The sequence below is a fragment of the Neltuma alba genome, unplaced genomic scaffold (assembly GCF_004799145.2).
Source record: "Neltuma alba isolate B1F8T4 unplaced genomic scaffold, ASM479914v2 tig00004471_pilon, whole genome shotgun sequence".
NCBI classification, from domain to species: Eukaryota; Viridiplantae; Streptophyta; class Magnoliopsida; order Fabales; family Fabaceae; genus Neltuma; species Neltuma alba.
The window spans coordinates 28,311-49,464 of record NW_021633721.1 but is presented as its reverse complement, the minus strand read 5'-3'; the positions used below and the strand labels follow the sequence as shown (position 1 = coordinate 49,464).

General features: G+C 32.3%; 1 pseudogene; it reads right to left on the bottom strand.

Annotated features, from left to right (window-relative positions):
* Positions 1-2,764: 2,764 nt before the first annotated feature.
* Positions 2,765-3,797, bottom strand: LOC114744893 (lactosylceramide 4-alpha-galactosyltransferase-like; annotated as a pseudogene).
* Positions 3,798-21,154: the final 17,357 nt, after the last annotated feature.

The window sequence follows — 21,154 nt, the reverse complement described above, 5'->3', positions numbered from 1 at the left end:
CCGTACTTTAGATTCACAAATTGCATGAACTTGGATGAACAATCAATCAAAGCTGTTGAGGCAAAAGTGCTACTTGAGATAAATAAAGCCATTTATGGCATCGCTATAATGGAATATCCAGGAACACGAGTTCCAAAATGGTTCATGTATAGGACCACAAAATCTTTGGTAACTGTGGATCTCAGCTCAATTCCACAACCTTGGGATGACAGTTCTATTTTTCGCGCCGTCACTTCTAGATCACCACCAGGGACTTGCATTGATGCCACATGGTATATTGATGGTGAATATGCTTGCTGGGCTGAAAGCTCCTTTGGTATAGATGAGTTCACCTTGTCAGATCATGTTTTTCTTTGGTATGATCAATATTCTTTTGGAGCAATACAAAGGAAAATTGGAGAAAAGAAAAAAGGTGCTCAGTACAACACTTATTATCCATTGCTTGAAATAGAATTCACAGTTAGATGTTGGAAGTCTTCGTATTGTGGAAAACTAGGAGAGATCAAACAATTTGGGGTGTGCCCGACATCTGCATTTGAATATCAAAATTAAATTCGACGATTGAGATGGGCATCACAGCCACGACCTCATTCTATTGGATCTTGAAGAATGGGATTCAACTCAGCATTAAGGTGATCATCTCTTACTTCTATTAGTATTTCATAATTTCCTCATGCGTCGTCTTACCTATGATTACTTTATGATTTGTTATAGAGAAATATAATTCTGGTAGCATCAAATTGATCTGATGGATCTAAAAGAAATTAAAATAAACTAGCCATCATTATTGATTCCTAACGTCCTTTTCCATTGAGAATTGCTTATTTTTTGGGTACTTTAATGACATCAATTTTTTAACTATCAAATGATGCAGCTATATATATGCAATATACAGAATATATAGCTCCTCAAGAAAAATCTTTCGCCCCTTCTTATTTAGGGCTCAGCAGCTGATGCTTTTCCTGTGCAAGTGTTATGATGCCTTTAGTATTTTAGATTCCATATCCTTGTGCAAGAGTGGATGTGTTCAAATATTTACACTGATGGGCCGAGTTTCTTTCTCATGAACGCCATTGAAGCAACAGAGTGGGCCTCATGAAGTAAATACTTTTACTTTTTTTTTTGACCAGCAAAGTAAATACTTTTAATTGAATAGTAATTAATTGGGCTTGATATATTTCACATCGATTTTCTATCAAACTTGTGCCCTTGAACCATTGAACGTGGCTCTTTGCTACTCTTTTTCCCAAAAAAAATTCATATTAGAGTGAACACTAGCTAGATATATATGCTATTTACTCGCCAGTTTCAATCTGTTTGTCTTAATTCAAACTCGATAATGACCTTGTTTTTTACAATATTCTCTTCCTAGTTGTTAATAATGTTTTGGTTTCCGGAATGCTTTATTTATATATTGGCCAAATCACTGGAGTTTCATCTTCTATATGGTGATGGGCAGCAGATCATATTACTGAAGTTGCAGGAAAAGGGTTTGCAAATATTAGAGAAGATGAATACCTCGTCCATTGGTGAAGACATAGACAGGCCGATATGGAAAGTGAGATCTCGATTTTCACATCTTAATTGTGGGAGCACTCTAAAATCCATTCGCACTTGGTGTGTATTGGATACCACAAGTATAATTTTGTTAATCTGGATAAACCAACCCATGCGAAGGCTTAGTAATATTCCCATTTAACAGCCGTAAATTATTTTCATCCGATATATATCCTCCTTCCAATCTTATTTATTTCCATTTTAAAAGTTTTAATTTGGATTATCATAACATTTAATTTTTTTTCAATTCCTCAATTCTCTCTCTCTCTATATATATATACTTACTTCCCACATATATTTTTTTAAATCCTTTTTGTCATTTATTTTCTCTCTCACTTTCCTACTTATAAATAAGAACATGCTTAAAAAATATATTTCTTACCTATTTATTTTTTAACTAATTTTTAATTATTCACACAAAATACGTGTGTGCGCCCCTGCGTGTATAAGGTGGAAATGTCAGTAACTCACATAGAATCAACGTTAGAATTACAATTATTATTTTATAATAGATATTAAATAATTGTGGTGATGTGAACTTATATATTGTTTTGTATATACTTATTTTTTATTTTACAAATTATTATATTTAAATTAATTAATATTTTCCTTGAAATTTATTTTATAAATTTAAATTAATTAAAGCATAATTATAATTAAGCATAAACAAAATTTATATAGTAAATTAGTACGAAGCAAAATCATTTTTGTTCAAGTTTCGTATTTAGTAACATAGACGATTTCAATATTTCTCCAGATCTTATTTCTACTTTCTTACAATGCTTTTTATAAAAGTCTATTAAAAATGATTCCCTTTTTTTTTCATCTTTAAATAGCCATCAAGCCAAGTGCAGGGAAAAAAAATACGGGGCATATTAACAAGAACAAATAAAATTAATGTAATTAATAAGAATGAGAGCATGTATTGTTTGGATATAACTCTATTGGCTATGTCATGAGCGTACTGGTTAAAAAAAGATTTCAAAATAAGAATAAATCTACCTCCTTAAGATGAGCTCAAAATAAGCATAAATCTACCACCATTAGTAATTATTACACAAGTTGTGTATATAAAAAAGGAATACAATATTTTCCCTTTTCCCTTGTAAAATCTTTTCAATTGCGCCGGGGGAAAAAAAAAATCATGCACTCACTTTTACATACGCTTTTAGTAAAACCAACCTGTTGAGTTGTCAAAAAATCATAACTATATATAGACATTATTGCACAATAGACAATGCTGTAATATGAGAATTGCCATAACACTTGCTCTTTCAATTGCCAATGTGCTGCTGCATTTATTCCACAGATGAACCCCATAAGTTTCTCCTCTAAGCTCAATCAATTTAGCTTTGACCCAACTTGATTCTTCACTGTTCTTTGGCTTCTGGAACCACCTATCTATTCCGGTCCAATCCACAGGATAAAACGCCATTGGAGGTAAAACTGTCAAGTTCAAACCATCTTCTTCTTTCACTCTCTCAATTACTCTTGTCACTAAATATGGACCGTTTTGTCCCCATTTGTTACCATTAAAATTCAACGACAAAATCCTCTATGATCGTAACAAAGTGGGTGATTCTTATGAAGACAAGAACAGAATTGCGTTTAATTGTATGTCCAGTGTTTAGAAACCGGGTTCACACTTGTGTGCTCCAATGCAATTCCTCAATCCTTCTGAAGGATTTAAGGATTATGAAATCTGTGTCTATATAGATGCCCCCGTATTTGTATAGAACCACAAGTCTTATTAAGTTTGATAGATTCTGAGGCAGAGGAATCTCACCTGGGTCCTTCTTCCCTTTTATCAGATCATGAAGCCATTCTTCTGCTGGAGTGCCTTGAAACAAAAGTGGCAAATCTGGGGTCACGGCCTCCACTTGAAGCCACGATCAATAAGAGGCTTCAGAATCTAAAACCCTTGTTTGGAATCTAAAGTTCTTGATGAGGATTGCCAAGCATGCCTGAGGATGAGCCTTGAACAGAGATTCTAGTGATAACTGTTCTCTACTTCCAAACGAGCTCGCAGGTGAAATCCAAGTCATGAAGAACTGAGCTTCACATTCAGGCTGAAGAGTCCTAAAACTCTAGCATCTGAAACTGACGGGTTAAATTGCTTGACTTGAAAATCTCTGAATTCGTGAAACCTTTTCTGGACCAAAATCCTTTCTTTTTCTGTGAGATTCAATGGAGGAACTAGAGGCTTCTGGTTCCTCTATAAACTTCTTCTTCTTCATCATCTTCTTCTTCAACGGGTACGTGGGAAAGCGCTGACTGTGTTGCTTTCTGAAATCTGGGTTCCACCACACACTAACTGAAGCTTCTCAAGGATTCATAATTTAAGGAATAATGGGGGACCTTGTATCTTTCAGAGAAGAAAAAAAGTAATTGCAGAGTGTGATAAGAGAAGAACATGATATAGAGTTTGGAACGTACAAGAATCCTTCCACCAAAATCGTGGCAAGATGGGATGGATGATGATAAGACAGAGGTAGCTAGCAGAGAAGTTGTAGCTTTCAAGAAGACAATATATGAATTTATATTAATGAATTTGTCGTCTGGAAGTGGAAGAATCTGTGGTGCAGCTCATGGTCAAGCCATCTACCTTAATATGGATGAACGCGGTTTGCAGCCATCTTCTGGATTTTCTGTTTGAAAAAAAATTGTACTTTTCGTTAAATTTGATTGATATAAATTTTAAATTGAATTTTATTTTAAGTCAAAATTATTATTATATTCTAAATTGATAATTGAAAAAAGATATATATTTTACGCTCTAAATTTTTTTAATAGAGAAAAGACATGTTTTGGAAAAGAAATTAAAGGTGATTTTACCTAAAATTTATTAACCATAATTTTGTCTCCCAATTTATTGATTGGTTAAGGTACAATTTTAACAACAAAATTAACACTAATGAGTATTGGGTATCATAAAGTTTATTTAAATGCAAAAATATATATGAACTTTTTAAAAGGAGGCAAAAATAACAATACAATTAACTTGGATAGACATTTGGTAAAAAGTTTATGTATTATATTTTACACCTAAGTAAATTTATGATGCCAGATATTTTAAAATTGTATCTTAACCCTACATTAATTTTATCATATTCATTATGTTAAGTTACATATGGACATGCATCTTATTTTTTCCATATGGGTTGATAGTTTAATAATAATATTTTAAAAATAATACACATGCTAAACTTGATTAGAGAACTTAACATAAACATAATGAACATAAAGAATTGGGGTAAATATTGCCTATTTCAACAAAAGGGGAAGACTACAGCAAAATTTCAATTGGCATCGGGTCTCTGTGTCAGTAGTTTCAAGATCCCATGTGCTTTATATTGCTCATCAATTCGATTTGTTAAACTCCAACAACAGCAAATGATTTCAATAGGCTAAGCCTTATTTTACTCCTCCTCTAAGAAATTTTTTTTCTGCTTGATTTTGTTGATATATGGTTGCCCACTTTGGATTCATCGACCATAGGATGAAGGGGAAGGGGAAAAGAGATATATAGTTTTAATGATAATGAAAAATAGATTCCTACGTCATTTACTGGAAAAAAATTACCTGGGGTATAATTTTTCTTCCGGTTATCTGAGTGCTAGTTTGTTTTAATCATTGAACGTAACTGAGCTTCCGGACGGTTACGCAAGCCAATTGAGTCATTAAGATTAGGCAATGCCAGAAAATTAAAAAAATTAGATCTAAAATTAGTCAATATATATTTCTTGACTGTAACATAGTATATTTTGACTGATTTACTCCTTTTTAATCCCATGCATGAAAGTATCATTACGCATTCTTGGTTCAATGAATTTTGTTCTGCTTTGCTTCTAATTTCTCCAACACATTAAACATTTTAGTTTATGTATAATCATTTTTGGCCGATTAATGTGTTTGCTTACTTGAACATAAAATAAGACCGGAAGGATAATAATTATGAATAAATGCGAAAAAAATTGAATTGAAACGGAAAATAGGTTTAATTTCAACACGCTTTGGGGAAGTTTGGCACGTTCTTTTTCCTCCTCGGACGGCTTTACTTTTGTTTTCACTATCACTTTCGAAGTTCTACGTAATATAAATAATATTTTTCCTATGACTTCTTGCATTTCTATCTATCACTGCTTTGACACTTCTTCTTAATATAAATATCAAATCAAATATCTTTTTCCTATGATTTTTTTTGATATCTGGAAGTTTAAAGCTTCGAGCTAATGACCCATAAAAAGGTTAGGAGGCTTACAGAATTATCCAAGACCTCAAGAAAATAATATTCTGTAAACCCTATTTTTAGGTACAAATTCTTAAAATTCAAGAAGGAAATAGTTATTAAAGATATATAAATATTAAAAATAATTAAAAGTTATAGACAATTAGTTTAAGAAATAAAGGAGTTCATGGAATATACATAGTTTAATTTATACAATTAAAGGCTTATTTTCTTCAGAAATTCAGGAAAGTTAATTACAAGTTTTAGCCCAAAAATTTCAGGAAAATTATTTCATAGGATAAAAATCCTAAATTGAGGAATAAAATTATCAAAACCTGTTAAGGATTAATTTGTTGGATAACGGATTTATTTGGTAATGAACTAACCCAAAAGAGGACAAGATGTTAAATTCATTACCTACGCCCAACAGGGGAATTGGGCCACATTTGAGCCCCATTCTTGAAGCCCAAAAAGTTCCAGACTTTGGTCCATTGTGATGCCATGCAACATTGGGTGAAAAGTTTTAAGCTTAAACCGAAAATTTCGCGATGAATGGCCCAAGCTCGAGCAGCCCATAGTCCTCTCTTTTAATAGTTCCAGACCACGCCACTCGGCGAAGCAGTGTGAGGGAAAGAGAGAGGTCGCGAGAGAGAGAAATCTCACATGCAAAGCCGTATCTAGACCAAGGAAAGAGTCTAGATTCATATTCCTTCTTTATTTTCTTCATTTGATGGATGTTTTACAAGTTGATGGTGGCTGAAATTTGGGAGTTAGTGAGAGAAAATTTAGGAACAAGTGATACAACCATAGCTAAGTATAGTTTCAAGCTTATGTTGATGTTCTATGGCCATGCACATATGATTGAATAAGTCTGTGGGGAAGATGATTTTGAATCTGGACCTTCCTGCGCAGAGGCTTTTTTAATTGTTCCTTCTTATATATAATATCTCATAATGAAGTGTGTGTATATATACATATATATAGATTTATTTGATTGTATGATGTTCTGAGCCGATTTGAGCCGAAATTTGGGAGTAAAAACCGAATGGAACCCACTCTTTCATGCTTCCAAATGTTAAATGAGTATGTTAAATTATTAAATTATGTTTGAAGGCTCCCTTGTGATGGTTAAGACAATAATTATAAAGCTGGAAAAAATTTTTCAGAATTGGTGAAGAAATGCTGTTTGTTGTGCTTTAGGCACATCATGGGATGCTTAAATGATTATAATGATATGAAATAGGTATTGTTTACATGGTCATGGATGGAAAGCTGATAGGGTCTGAAATTTCTAAGTGAAAATGGAAAGAAGATCATTGTCTAATTCTCTCAAATGCTAGATAAGGATATGTGTGCGTTTATGGTCTGGAAATTTAGTTAGAATCTGCTTTTGATGCTTCTTTATGCTAAGTAATTATCTTAGTTGATTTAATTGTGCTAGAGACATTTAAAAGAATTTTAAACTGTTTGGAAATTGAAATGCTGAGGTAAGTTTTTAATGATAAATGAGAATCTGAAATGCTCTAATAGAAACCAATGCAAGATTTGAGGCTTAATATAGCGGATAGAATAAAAGGCTTGGAGCTGAAAATGTAATTGAAGTTGCTGTTTGGTATTTACAAATATTAAGCTGTTGATATAGACTGTTAAACCAATGCTTAGTTGCCGGAAAATTTCTAGACTCAACAAAAGTGACTGTACGGAATTATTTCAGAAGTTGGAGAACTTAGATGATAATAAAATAGCATGAATTAAGTCTGTAATATGCTAAAATACTTAGAAGATGATGAATGCTCTTTTTGGAACAAATTAAATAAGAATGGAAATGCCACTGTTCTAAGATAGGGGAATAGGGAGTATTAATCACTTAATCACACATCTAAGATTTGTCTAAATGTAAGACCAATGCGCGTATGTTTTAGATGGAGTGGTAATAAAGTTATGGGGTCGCCATATTGTAGAAGCATCAATATTATATATTCAGTAAAAGTAAATCATTGGGGGCTGTAGATTTGTATCAAGCTTGCTGAACTTTCCCTTCAAGCATTTAGCAATTATGTTACAGATTTAATTCATAGTTATGAATTTTAAATAAAGGTTATGCTGTTATGGATTTGAAATTAGTTTGATGTCTTATGATGATTAGGTGCCTTAAATATATGAATCATGGTTAGGGCACATTAATGATGATCAAATCACTGTGTTAGAAACTGAAATTTGACAAATAGTTGTTGGTTGCTATTCTTGAATGTTTAGCAATTGTTCCAAATGGTTAAATTCATGTTGTAATCATGGAATTGATTTAAGTTGTTACTTGATGGTTCTTGACAAAAAATGAAAATCTTAAATATTCAATGAATGAATTAGAGCTTAGGAACTAATTTGAAATTCCTTATAAATGTCTCTAAATGTTATGCCAATGTTCTATGTAACTGTTTATAGTTAGAGGCATTCGAATAAGGATTTCGATTGTTGTTTTATGTTCCTCTATGCTAAGCAATTATTCAAGAAGCATGAAAAATTAATAACAGTTTAATCTTATTCCCTTAATTAAATTCTAATGGATTAAGAAGTTAGGAGGAACACAAGGAAAAGGAGGCTTTAGAGACCCTTACCAAGTTTCCATTCATCTTATACATTTCAGCATTTAAATTGCGTCCAAGCTTATCAAGATCCACCCAATGCGTGGTACAGTGCATGAGAGTGGGAGAAATGTAGCTTTAATCATTATTTCATATGTTTTGCATTGGTTACATGTTTGTTTGTGCCACTATTGCTGCAATGAAGCATGATGATATGTAAATTCCTTGCTTATGATGTTGTCATGACCATTAGTGATAGCAGCTTCTTAGTCATTCATTATGTAGTTGCTTGGTTATTTAGTTATACATATGCTTAGCTTCTCAATTATAGAGTTATACATATCCTCAATGATTCAGTACATATGCTTGGCTACTTAGTTATTTAGTTATTCAGTTGCTCAATTATTCAATTAAGCATATACTCAGTTATTTAGTTAATTAATTATATAGTTTTTCAATTGATACGATTAAACTTGGTTAATGATATATTAACAAAATCGTTGATTCGATTAGCATATCTTGGTTGATGTTAAGTTATTAGAGTCATTAATGCAATTTATCATGACACGAGCATTTTATTTGTAACAATACTTCTATATAGTTTTTGTTTGTAAATATATTGTGTAACTAGCATTTACTCCTGTATGATGCATGGGAAGAATATACTTACCTACAGCATATTCAAACAAAATACATTGTTATGAAGTTAAATCTCAAAATAAATATAACAACTGTAACCATCAAAATTGATTTAATGGATTTATTGTAAGATATGTATTCAATGGTTTTACATCTCTGGTTCAGTACCAATAGCAACACATTAAGGATTAATAATACTTAAATACAAGATTTTGTAAAAAAAAATTTATTGATGTCAATAAAAATATTTTCCATCTAACCTAAAAAATTAACGATTAAAGTCTGTAAGAACTTTAAAAAACTAAGAAATAATTAGAAGTACAAACAAAGCAATAACATTTTTGACTCAAAATAAATCTCTTCATTCTAGGATAAAATAGCACCAAACATTTGAGTTCTATATATATTTTTCAGAATTTAACTATCAACTACTATTTTAAAAGCATTTTATACTACTAAGTAAGAACCATTGTGCTTCTCTAATTTCCTTTTCTTTGCGTAACGGTAAAGCTACATGCTTAGATGATATGAGTTGTAGTAGCAGATGTTTTACCAACTTCCTAATACCATGTTTGTCATGTGCATATTACATACTAGGTAATACCTCACACCATGATCTGACATTGTAATCACCACGTGACTACTTTCAGGATCAATAGCAAAGTAATTTTAAACTCTATTTTTTAATTTTTGCTAAACCTTGCTGTCATACTTGCAATTTCAATGTTGAAAATGATTCACTTGAGGGATTCAAACTCTCGACAGTGTGCATTTTCTAATGTGCCTTACATGTATTTAAAAATCACACTGGGGCATATAGAATTCATAGCTATTAAAAGAAGATTAACCTGATTGTGATATCATGAATGCACATACTCCTATTTGGATATGTCATTCCCATAACTTTATACACACACCATTAGTATTCCTTTCCTTTGTCTTATAATGTTGATCTATCTGGGCTAAGTCACATCACTACACTTTTTTTTTTTTTAAAAAACCCAAACTGTAAGTTTTAATAGCAACTAAGAGAACCATATTGGGCAAAATATATTCCCTCCATTTCATTAATTGATAAGTTAAATCACAAGTTATAATTGCCCAGATACAAATTTACATCTTTAGACAAAGATCCAAAGATTGAAAAAAAAAAGTATTGTCTCATTAATGGTCATTGAACTTTTACAATAGAAGTTCTGAAACAATAATGTTCGAACAATAGACAGAGACAAGACAATTTAGGCCCTCCATGACTGTTAAAATCCATGAAACGAGGATATTATTTAAACCCTCCTTGCTCCAACTTTCGACGTGTTTTTCTTAATGGACCATTAAAGTAGCTTAAGAGTCCAAATCCAATCCTACTGTAGCCCTTCTCGGATCACTACAGAGCCACTCTATGATCAAATGTAGGAATATGAAGGTTAGGTAACTCAGCTTTCCTCTGCATGAGATACCATCAGTGAAAAAAAAAAATCTTATTTCAAACTGTTTAAATTTATGGGAAAATAACCACAAAATACCATATGAAAATAAAAAAGACAAAACAGGCATTTAAATAAGCAAAATGACCAAATAGGCATGAGGTACTAATATGGAATTTGCACTTTTGGTGTAAAGACTAAAATGCCCTAATTGTTTTTGAAGTATATTGCCCTATCTAAAATAACTCATACTCCTTGAGATTGTTGCCGTTGAGGAGGTCACTTAAGCAACGCCAACTGTGATAAACAGGTAGGAAGCTTGAATATTGTTCTTCATAGAGCATTTTTTATGGGTCCCTAAAGTTTAAAATGTTATTGTCTAGCATTCCTCTTTCTGGTTCTATTTTTGTTCTTCGCACAAAACTGTTTTCAGGAAATGTGAAGTTGCCTGGTTTCCTAGTATTATTAAACCATTTGCTCTGAATTTTACAAAATACATACTGGGATTTATAGCTTTCGTAGTGAAAGTGACCACTTTGTTAATAGGTTTTGCAACTTGTTTTCAGGAGATGGGTAACTTGTTGATAAAAACCAATAAAATTCCATGCTAAATTTTACAAAACACATAGTGGGATTTACAACTTTTATAGTGAAAATAACCACTTCTTCAATGGGTTTTGCAACTTGTTTTTAGAGGATGAGCAACTCGTTTCTAACAACCAATAAAATTCCATGCTGAATTTTACAAAACATAGTGGGATTTACAACTTTCGTAGTGAAAATGATCACTTCTTCAATGGGTTTGCAACCTGTTTTTAGGGGATAGGCAACTTTTTTCTAAAAACCAATAAAATTTCATGCTGAATTTTACAAAACACATAGTGATATTTACAACTTTCATAGTGAAAGTAACCACTTCTTCAATGGGTTTTGCAACCTGTGTTCAAAGGATGGGCAACTTGTAAGTATAAATAAACCATTTAGTAGATGTGCACCTGAAATACATCATAGTAAATATTATATTGAACCATTAACTTCATAGTTAATTACATGTGTAATGAGATGTACCATTCACGTTGTAACATCCAGACTTTTATGCCTACAAGTTCAAAAAATAGCCTAAATTAAATAGGTTACCAGACTCCTGTGAGCAGAAGTCCCAAAGATGAGAAAGGAAGTTAAAGCAGTTTTAGGGACTAAACTGCAAAGTAAAAGTTTTCAGGGGCTCGAGTATAATTAAGGTTAGAGGCTCCAGTAAAGTCTCGAAGGCCCAAAAAGAGAAAAGAGGCTAGAAACAGGCCAATGGGTAAGTTAGAAACCTCAAAGAGATAGTTCTATGAGGTTAGGCTTAAGCAGGGGTAAAACCGTAAATTCAAAAAGTTATGACCAGCAAGGGCAAAAATGGAAGAGTGTACAGAAAATTCCAAGAAAATCCCAAAAAATGGGAAATAATATTCTAAGACTCTTCTATGAAGAGAAAAGATGAAAATACCCCTGAGGCAGCTTAAATGGAATTTATGAGGTTGTGACCGGTAAAAAGTATACCGTTTGAGGTAATTATTTGAAATAGCAAGAGACCTCAAAAGTGTATACAAAAATGAGGTTAAAGGGTTGAAAGGTTGTACTAATTTATAAAATTAGTCCCGCAACCAAAAGGCCAGTAGAGTGGCTTTAAGAAATTAAAGAGCTGGTTTTGCCGATAAAAGGGTATTTTAGTAAATGAATTTTATGCAAGGCTTAAAGGAAGTGTTATGGGCTAAGAAAATTCATAGGTACTCTCTAAAATTAAAGAGAATTTATGGATCTGACAGAAAATAATTACAGAGGCCAGAGCACTGTAATTAGAGAAAAGAAGTTAAACCCGGAGTAAAAGTGCACCGATTAAGTATTAATCAGAGTCTTGCACTTTACTTGGGCCACAAGTCGCCACTTGTCAAGCCTTTAATGGATGGTAATTAAAGCTTTCCAAGTGTCAAGCTACCAATGGAGAGGATCTTGACTTTGAAATTTAATTACATTATGATTTAAGTTAATTAAGAGAGAGGATTAAGATTAAGTAGGCTAATGACACTTGGCATAACATTAATGATGGTTGGTGGGATATTTTGTACACATTAATGAGCTCATCTCTCCCCTAAATCAGATGGGAATTTCGTGCAAGGCATGAAGAGAGGGAAAAAGAGAGAGTTTTGAGGGAAAACCAAGAGAAAGGCATCAACTTTGGTCATACAATCAAGGTTCAAGGTGAGTTCTTGGCTCTAGATGTGTTCTTGCCTTGGTTTCTTTCTCTTTTATGGTTGAAAATATGTCTTCTCTCCCTTTTGATGGCTGGTCGAAATGGTTGATGAGTGGGGAAGGGAGTTTGGTTGTTAGATCTTGCTAGAACACCTCAAAGTATGGTAGATCCAAGTGGATCTATGTGAAAATTGGAAGAATTACGTGCTGATTTGATGGCTTTTTCGAATTATTTACTGTTCATATCTGGTTTTGAAATTTGGCATGCTTAAAGTACACTCTATGAGCTTTAAATCCATGGGTAGAACACTTCATTTGGATATGTGTACGATTTATGGTGATTTTTCAAAGTTAGGGTTTGAAATCTGGAAACAGTGTTAAGCTTTTGGGAGATTGTCGAGTTCCGTACAATTCTGGTACTGTTCTGAGTAGAATTGGTTCCTGAAAATATTTTTCCTTTAAATTTAACTTAATAATATTTCAGTGACACTTGGAATCACTCAATTTGGAGTTTTATAGATTTAATTATGAATTTTCAAAGTTGAGCAAAAATTCTGGAGATTCTGCGTGAACAGTACCCGCGAACCAAAATTTCCAGATTTGATCTTCTTGAATCTAAAGCCATCTAAAGTGGTCCTAATTGATAGGAAATAGATCATAAGGATGTAAAATGATAAGATTTATATTAGAAAAGTTAGAAAAAAAACCCTAAGACTAAGAGAAAGGGGTTGAGGTTCAAGAAAGCTAGTCATGAACTTTATGTAATCTAATGGTCCTAATGGATTGTGTCATCATTATGGTTATGTTTAGGACCTTTGAAACATCCAAGAGGATGTTTAGTGATGTTGGCCGAATGCCCACATGGTTGGAAAGTCAAGGGAGTCAAAGGAAAAGTAAGAGGAAAGCTTGAGGTGCAAGGTAGTGAACTTACCCTTTATGTGCTTGATGTGTTGGTTTGTATTTGTTGTTTGAATGATGTTGTGACGTGATGATTGTTGCTGGAAATGCTATTTTTAATATGTTCCCATGGCCATGCATATTTATACCAAGCATAAAGCATGATGGCATGTCACTAATTAACTTAAATTTATGAAAAACTACATACCATACACTAGCATCCATCTTGTGCATGTATGTGGTAGTGTTTGCTACTGAGATTCCCCCGAATCTCACCCCCTCCCTAACCAACCATTTAGGTCAAATCAATGATGGGCACTAAGGGCATGAGAAGCAAGGAGAAGAAGTGGAGAATTATTAATGCTAATGATTGATGTTATTATTCAATGTATAATTCTCCTATGTTGTAAGTTATGTTATGAATGCCATCAATTCAATGTATGTGCTTAGGATGTTTATGGCATGAATGAAATTATATGAGCATGAATGGGAAAAAGTAAGCCCATGTTAGGTATGCCAAAGAAATAAAAAGAATTAAAGTAAAAGGATATTAAGGGATAAAACGTAGGTCCTGAAGCAGTTAATTTCAAGCTTCAGTTCGACCTATCATATGAATGAGTTAAGCTACGGAATTTGGTACACTTATAGTGCACATCCCAAGCTTTAAAATGAGTGGTAAATCACATCATTTGGATGTGTATACAAAGAGATATGAGTTTTCAAAGTTAAGGCACAGAATCTGGAGAGTCCAGATTTTACCAAACAAATAGTAATTTTAATCCAATAAACTGTACGTTTTCAGTGAGGATGAGTTCAGTTGAATATTTTTCCCTTAAAGAGCATTGAAAGAGCTTTCTGTAGAATTTTGGAACACCTCCATATGATTTTTCTAGAATTAGTTATGATTTTTCAAAGTTGGACCAGTAATCTGAAAACTGGACAGTGAACAGTAATTTTCTGAAAATTAACGTCCAAATTGAAATTTTTAAGCTTAAGACCATCCAAAGTGGTCTGGAATGGTTCTAAATGAATGCTAAGGTATTATATAAGTAAGGTGTGACACACGTAACAGTATTTATCAAAAACCAGCAGACATATGACAGCAGTTACATTACGTAATTGCTTGCCACCATTTTCTGATTTCTGCTACATCATTCACCAAATACTGAATATAAACCCTCAAACCCAACAATCCTGTCCCTATTTCATCACGAAGTAGCCACAAAAATGAACAACCCAAACCCCACTATCAACTTTTACTCACTTATGTAATGCCATAGATTCACTCCCTCTCTTACTACAAACCCTCTTACCCACAACCGAAACCCACTAAATCAACAATGTCTACAGAATGGTGATGAGGAGGAGTAAGATAATAGCATTTCCAAAGACTATCAACTTAAACGTACCTCCAACATTCATCTTTCCTTCTTCATGTGTTTCATTAATGTCTTCCTCTATTTACTTTCTTTTCACCTTCAGCTTCTTTTTCTCTCACTCCATGGGCATTTCAGTCTTTACTCCAAAAGTAAAAATTCCATATTGATACTTCATGCCCATTTAGTCATTTTGCTTATTTAGATGCCTATTTTGTTTTTTTTTATTTTCATATGGTATTTTATGGTCATTTTCCCTAAATTTATTATGTGCCGAGTAACACAAAGCAATTAAAAAACTGAAAAGTCTAGAGGATGCCATTGAGTTTAAAGAACTCCCATATCCTTGAATTAACTTGTAGTATTATATGCAACTTGCAACACATAATAATTTATTATTTTTGAACAGCAAAAAAGTATCCCATATAATTCCCATATAAAAGTACTAAGGCTTTTTTTTTCCCTTCAATTATGTGTGCCCGCATGTGTGTGTCTTTGGCAAAAGAAAAAATAAAGTATGCACGTAGGTAACTTATGTCTTATTTGAAAGACAATATTAAAGCATGATCTAATAAATGACAACATTAAGCAGACTCTTATGGAAATAAAGTGAAAACCACAAAATATATCTTTTTTTCAGGTCTGAAACCACAAAATACATCTAACTTGTTATTAGAAAATCTAAGATTGACATCATACCTGTGAGTTCTATAAAAAATCTCAATAAACAGCCCAACCCTATAGCCAAAAGTGGCTTAGTTTGAATGTAGTTACTAAATTCCTATTCCTCATATGGGATATATGCATATACCAATACAAAGAAAGGAATGGGAAACATTACAAACCAAAGACTATCTTATTTTCGTTATCACAAGTTACCTTTTCATTTGTAAGGACTTAACTCTCAAACATATTACGGATTTTGCAAATATGAGTACAAGATAGAGAAATTAAAGAACAAGACATATGTATGAAGTCAAGGCACCCCTTTTTCCTGGACAAAATTCTTTGTAGGTATTTACTATACAAACTTGGAAAAAAAAATTAAATGCATGCTAACTGGCTAGCCACTGAAAAATAATCACCAAATCCTTGATACAGCCGAAATTTAGGGATGTTCTGACACATATCTCTGGTGACCCCTCTAATCGTAAATACTAAACATAAAGAACTGGATAATGACATAATTAGAAATCTGTGCAATAGGAATGCTTGCAGTTTCATCATAAAACATGGAGTAGAAATCACATAAAGCTACAGCACCATCAATAAAGATTTAAATCAGAACTTTATCATTGAAGAAATGATAAATAGTTAGCAAACACTTCCTTCAAGTCAGATTTCACCATAATAGCAAGTACTTTGTATTTTTTCCAGTTATATAAAAATATAATTAGGAAAAATACAAAGTCGTCAACTTTTCATTTATCTCTAAAAGAGATCAACAAACAAAAAATGATGATTAAAAATAGTGAAACAAATTTAAGTATCCATATAGCTAAGTAACATAACAAGAGGTTGAGGGGGGAAAAACAACATGCATATAATAGAGTTGATAACTGGACATTGGGAGGAAGAAATAGCATTTGACATCAAAGTATATTCAAAAGAAACTTTATCATAATCAAAATACGAATAGAAACCAACTTGACCAAATTTAAGCTCTGAATAGAAAGAAAAAGAAGATTACAATCAATTGTGCATTCACTATAGTCAGCTTGCAAAAGGTCTACAAATGTATGATATCTTGCAAAATTTAAAGCTACTATGCAATCAGTCACATTATTGATATGGCTTAAATATGTGACATTGGAGATTGCACCAATCTCTTGAGACATCACCCTTAAAAAAAAAAGAACGTGCTTATGAATTATGCAAGGGTTCAAAAAGAGGCACATATAACCACAGCTTGTGGCAATGAATAGACTCCAAGAAGTTCCACCAAAATTTGTTCCCCGTAATAGTGGAAGAAACAAAGCAAATGAACTTGGTTAGTTTAGGGAAAATCAAATATTTGACTTAATATTTCAATATAATCCAAAGTTCATATAACAATTCACCACTTGCATAATTTCAAAATTCCAAACAATTGTTACTTAAAACACCAACAACACAACAATATAACTGATTTTATCAAATAATATAACTAAAACTCTTTACTTCGTCACCCAAACTGAATTTTTTTCCACAACTGTAGTGAATAAGTGATCACTATTATCTCATTTTGTCTGTAAAAATTCTAAGGCACAATATTCCCTTTCATGGCCTCTTTTTCATCAACATGCCATCACCATCACCAAGTTAGCCAACATAGAACAATGAGATATACAAAAAAAAAAAAGGCAAAATCACAAGCATGAGTAAAGAATCAAACCTAAAAAAAATCTTGTATTCAAAAAATGAAAAGGGAAAGCAGGAAAAAGGACAAGAAAAAAAAGGAAAGAAAAGAAAATCAAGAAAGTGAAAAGGACACAAGAGGGAAGAGAACGAGCTACTAAAAAACCCATAAGAGAGAAGGCCATAAAATCATATGAACAAAAGGTTGTTTGGAGCCTTTAAGCTTAAACTTGAAGGAAGAAGGAAGCAAATATTGACCTTGGAGATGGAGTCGAAAAGATCTGACAGACCAAAAACAAAAGAAGAAATAATGAAACGAATGAGGGAGGAAGAAATACATACCAACAATAAAGATGAATGTTGTTGGTGTTTTATAAAAGAGGCAATGGTGTTAGTGTTTTATGGAAGAGGCATCCATTACAATTTGAAATGGAAGGGACATCATGGACAAGGTAGTGGGCGGTGATTTGCTCATCCATGTATTCCCGGTCCTGTCTCTTCTCTCCCATTGAAAGTATCTTTCAAAAGAGAGTTACAACTCCATGCGTCAGGAAGAAAAAAGTCTGGGGAGGAAAAAAATGAAAATTTTAAAATGTGAGAGAGAAGGATGAAATTAAATATTGACCAATGGAGGGAATTTTAACATTTGAAACTCAAGACACCAAGCCTAATACATGAGCTAATATTGTGCTGAGCCAATTTAGGGTGAAAACAGAGAAGAGCCAACCCATGAAATCAGCTTTATGAATAGTAACATGATTTTTTATTTATTATTTAGGTTTATTCAATTATGTGTCAGCAAATATGCTTCAATTCAATTATCTATAAAGTGTTGTTCACTGTAACTTATTTTGCATGCATAGTTATTTTACCATAATATGGAATATGATTATTGCTATTGAGATTTTTTATTCTCACCTCTCCCTCTTTGTATTAACCATAGCACCTAGTACGTCCAAGTGAAAAAAGAAGCTACAAGAAGCTTAGCTAAGATGGATAGAGAAAAGCCTGTTTTATAATTCTTGAATGTTACACTTCAATGAATTAGTTTGATGTTTTATAGTTAATTTATGGTATGCAAACCTTAAATGTGTTTTTAAGTTGTAATTGTCCATATGGAGTAAAAGATAAACAGATGTAACCATAATGTTATGACAAAATCATGGCAAGGACATAGTGTCTTAGTTGATAGATAGATTTATAGGCCTGTAAAATTTTGGAACATGAAAATTATATATATATATATATATAAGTTCAACAGTTGAATAGCATGCAAAAGGATACAGAGATTAACTAGGGTCTAAAATCTAGAGCATAAGATTACCAAGAGTTGAAGTTGTGAGTTATAAACCATTAATAAAGCCAAAAAATAAGAAACTAAAAAAACCATAATAATGAAAAGAAAAATTGATAAGAGTAAGAAATTAAAATAAGGAACGAGTGCGAGTCATATATAGAGTGTTGATATTATTGCAAAAAGATTATGTTGAGAGAACTACACGAAGAGAGAATGTTAAAAGATAATTTGATAATATATTAGATAGACATAATATGCACATACAATTCATATTGCAAAGAGAACAATACTGTACTAGATTTCTTATTCTTAAATTTTTATATATGTTTCACAAGGATTTTGGACTAAAAAATTAGAACCTTCACCCTGCGACTTTTATCCAGAAAATAAAATAAAAATTATTGTAACTTCTTGAAATTCTAGCATGCACTATTCTTTTGTTAAAAAATACTTTATCATTTTTATGGTTTAAATTAAAAATTCATCTATATATGTTTTTATTCGTAAAATGTAATAATCAATTTAAGTTTCAAAAACCCAAAAAACTTGCATAAACCAATACGACTGCAAAAGAGTACCGGAATCAATGAATATATATCTATTACATTGAGAAATGCTTATTTTAGACTATCATGTTTATTGTATATTGAGTAATCCCAACACAATAATTTTCATTTTATAGTCCTAATTCTTAACACATTCGGTTACGCATCTATCCGCACAATTATTGACTTTGTCTATAGTTGCAAAACAAAATTTACAATACAAAACAACAACATCAATACTAAGAAAATTACATATGTATATAAAAGTCAAATTGTATCCTAACAAATCATATTCTAATTGAAATGGAGAATGAAAAAAAATGCAAAATAATTAAGGGAAGGAAAGAATTACCTTGTTCATCTTGGGTGCTGATGTTACTGCAAGAAGATTGAGAACAACCCAGAGAACAAAAGTATTAGGTGTGGGTTGTGATTCTTTTATCATAACCTATACAAGATATGAGGCAACCACTAGCACATACAACTGCCCTAGTGATAGGTTTTCCTGATAAGCATTTTGGTATACAAGATGCAAAGCATATCTCAAAAACTGATAGTTCTGCTTCACATTGCATTGCAGCCAAATGTAAGACTAACAAAGCTACAAATATCAACCTCACAACTTTCTTCCCCTCCATGTTTTTCTCTTTCACAATATATGGTTTCTCTCTATGTTTTTTTCAGGAGATCTTAGGGATCTCTTGTCTTAACCTAGAGTGGTTTGTATAGTTAAGAATAGAACTATATAATGTTTATAAATGGATAAGTTAAATTGTATTTGGTATTAGAATTTTTGTTGTCCCATTATTATTTTACATGATAAACTTTGGGTTTTCATTTATAATTACTGTTTTTAGTGTACAATATTTCAAGAATATAAATTTCATATTATTCAAAGAATCTTGATTATTCATCATTATTCATGAATCCAATTATTCTAGTTCATCTATTTATTTTAGATACATTACTCGTAACATGTAAACCTTTAGAAGCATGTATGTGGCTCTTAGTGTGATGCATTTCATGCATCTAGAGTGTGAGCGTGTGTTTGTATCAAATATATCCATATATAGTTAACTGAAATTAAAAAGATAGGTGTTTATTAAAAAGATAGGTAAAGAGAAATTAACACAATCAACTTATCTTGGCTCAATCTCCTAACTTACATCCAGTGCTCTTGGGAGTTTTAAGAGATTCCCTATGATCAATTACAAATCTTGTCTTAAAAACAAGGTCACCTACAAGTCATCTATCACTAGGTTTTTCTAACTCAACTCACCACTAGGAAAAACCATTTTCAAATCGCATTATCTACATCATTTGTTGTGATAATGATGTAAAAAATATGGGCCGTGACACTTTTATAAATATCAGTACAATGTTTATGCTTATTTCTTACATGTTTGGGGTAACAAGCATTACTTACACTAGATATCTTCACATCTGCTCTAGAAGTTAATATAAAAAATTAATAAAAAAGAAAGTTAACATTATATTATAAGTGTTATTTACACCGCATGCTTGAAAATCGATGTAAACAATAGTTATCTATGTCAATTATATTAAAGGATCAGTCTAGAGTTATTTAATATTATTGGGGATGAGACCTCTAGTTTATTACCCTCAATTGTTTTCAGTTCTTTAGGTAATGTGTCTGAGAAGTTCAAAAGTCATCATGTGCTGTCACCACATATTTAAACTTAAAAATCAATTCATCTTCTCCACAGTTTTCTTGGAAAGTCAACGTCTTGCTCCTCCTAAGCTACTCAACAGAGTTAGAAATATTGAGTATAGCATCCAAAAAATGACCACCAATGTGCACATGTTCAACAACAAGCTAAACCTCTTACTTGATGTACAAGAAGTCGACTATGACTTAATAGAGGATCCTTCTTCTCGCTCCTTCTACCCTCCTCCTCCAAGTATTCCTCATATTGAAGAGGAATTTTGGAGAACAACTTTTATTATGCCCCCACCAATCTTGCAATCAACTTTTAATCTAATGTTTATGTACCCATACCACATCAACAAAAAAAA